The sequence below is a fragment of the Echinops telfairi genome, unplaced genomic scaffold (genome assembly GCF_000313985.2).
Source record: "Echinops telfairi isolate 266 unplaced genomic scaffold, ASM31398v2 ScPeMD7_7414;HRSCAF=8452, whole genome shotgun sequence".
NCBI lineage: Eukaryota > Metazoa > Chordata > Mammalia > Afrosoricida > Tenrecidae > Echinops > Echinops telfairi.
The window spans coordinates 418,797-421,380 of NW_022111314.1; positions in this window are offsets into that span (position 1 = coordinate 418,797).

The following is a 2,584-nucleotide window of genomic DNA, read 5'->3' on the forward strand; positions in this document are numbered from 1 at the left end:
TCTGTGGTCTTCAAGGAGGGGCAGGCCTGGGGGGGCAAGGCAGGTGGGGGATTCTGTTGCTCCTTTTTTCATTCCACATAATTTCAGACAAAACGAGGAAAACAGCCCCGGTCCTCTCACCTAGATTCCAGTGACCTCTGTCCAGGGTTCTGCTGGCTGGCAGATCGGGGCTGCATCCAGATATTTGGGTGGGCGCCACCTTCCCAGCCTTGCAGGCTGCAGCTGCTTCCTAAGGTCATGGAATCTTGAGGTGTGCTCTGACTGCAGGGTTGCCCCCCAACTGCTCTTGGCTTCCTACCCTGCTGCCAGTCTGGGTTGGTTCCTATTGAAGGTGTTTCTTCTGAGCCGGTAAGATGATCACTTGGTTATTTTCCTAGGCAGAGCTGTGCTTGTGAAAGTCTAGTAGCTGGACTCCCTGCCGTTTGAGGAGGAGAGTGGGGCTCTTCCAGGGTGCTCACTGAGCCCCGGCTGGGTTTCATGGAGAGGCCTACCTACCCCAGACTACTTCACACACAGACACACACACACAAACCCCAAGACCAAACTCCCTGCCATCGAGGCGATGCTGACTCACAGCAACCCCGTAGAGCAGGGTAGAACTGCCCCTTGGGGGTTCTGAGACTGTAACTCTTTACAGGAGCGCAGAAGGCCTCATCTTGCTTGGAGCGACTGGTGGTATCAAACTGCTGACCTTGTGGGTCACAGAGCAACTCGTAACCACTGTGCCACCAGGTCTTCTCGATGGTGGTGATTTCCTGTTTAAACCTTGGATCCATATGACCCTGTTTTCTTTGAAGGGGTTGGGTAGGGATTCCCCTCCCTTTGCCCACCTCCCCTCCCTCTGCCCCCTGCTGCCCTTGTTGCTCAAGATGCCACGCCACTATTATCACAGACACATCTTCCCTCGTGTCGCCCACTAAACTGTTTTGAGACCCTCGCATCACCCTGTTGTCCTAGCTGCCTGTTCACACCCCTGACCACACAGTTGGTTTTCATTTGAGTAGCTTTGTAGTGTGTTCTAATCTCGGGCAGGATGCATGCCCTGTGTTGGGATTTACTTAATCCCTCCTGCCCATCCTTAATCATTGTCAGTGCTTCTCTCTGTGAACTTCAAGATCAGCTTCTCTGCCCCATCAAGGCAGCCTCAGTTGAGTTCATGGGCACATTCATGAGGAACTGGCATCCGTGCCCCTGCCCAAGAGCACTCCCTGCCAGGGTACCGGCTTTGCCCTCGCCCTCGGCGCTCCACACAGCTTCCCCTGCAGATGTCTGCAAAACTTGTTCCTGGGGCTTCTGCCTCTGGCAGGGCTCAGGGACCTGCTCTTGCGTTTGGTCTTCAGACCGCTGTTTGGACGAGTGGAGGCTGTTGGCCCGGCCTGGGTGTATTCAGACTACTTCCTGAACTGCAGTGGGCCGGCCGCCCAACAAGATGTTGGCTGTGGGTCGGCAGGGGTGAGCCACACTGTTTGCCGGACGCTGTGGGTGTATTATCTTTTTTTCCCCATTGCGATTGGGGTGAAAGTTTACAGAGCAAAATGAACAGTTCCTACACAGTGAGCGTGGGCCCGGCAGTCCTTAGCCCCGGCCTCCCTCCGTGTTTCCCGTCCACTGTGTTCCCTTTCCTGCCCCTGCCTGTGCTTTTGACTTGGGTGGGGGCTACCGGCCAAGCCTTGCCATTTGATGGAAAGTGGAGTGAGCTGACCTGGGTGACAAAGGGCATCGTCCTCCTCAGCTGTTGCTCAACCCCAGACAGCAGACCTTCTGTGACAGTGGGCCAGGGTCATTCCTCATGGCATTGGCTTGCTGCATCACCAGCGGGAGCAGCTGGGCTGGCTTAGGACACTGTGGTCTGGCTGGTGGCTGGACCAGCGCTTCCTGAGGCTTGACCAGGCCGAGGGTCTGCTTGCAAAATGCCAGCACGGTGGCTGGTGGCAGGAGGCCTCGTCCCCCCTGACGTGGGCTCCCCAGGTGGAGGCTGCGAACCACAGCCAGGAGAAACTAGCCCCTCTGGGCCTGGGCCTGGGCCTGGGCTAGGAGGGCATTTCCAGCTTCCAAGATACTGCAGGGACCACACCACACCGGAGGCAAGTTCCCCACAGGGCCGGATGCGTCACTAGCTGTCACCACTGTGCCTCAGAGACCTCTCTGAAGAGAGGATGGCGGTGGCACCCCAGGCAGTGGGAGGCTCCACCGTGCTCCGAGAACCCAGCTCTTCCTGCGGAACACAGGGGCCATTTCTGGCCTCCGGCAGGGCAGACATCTTCTGCTCTGCGCCTGGGGCGCATTTCCCAGGCTCGGATGCAGCGACCAGGTGGACCTCCCCCGCCCCCCTGCCTCTGGCCTGGGCCCCCCGCCTCCTGGCCCCGCCCATGCTCCGTTGACCTCCACTCAGCAGCCTTGATGGGCGGTCCTTCTCCGGGACCTTACCTGCCTGGGGCCTGGCTTTTCCATCCGGCATCGGGCAGGCCGCGGGCGCCCAGCCGCCCAGCAGCACCTGCCCCACGCCGGGGCGGAGGGCCGGGGCCGGGTGGGAGGATCCCTCTCCCCGCAGGACGGGCATCCGGAGTCGCGGGGCGCCCGGCGG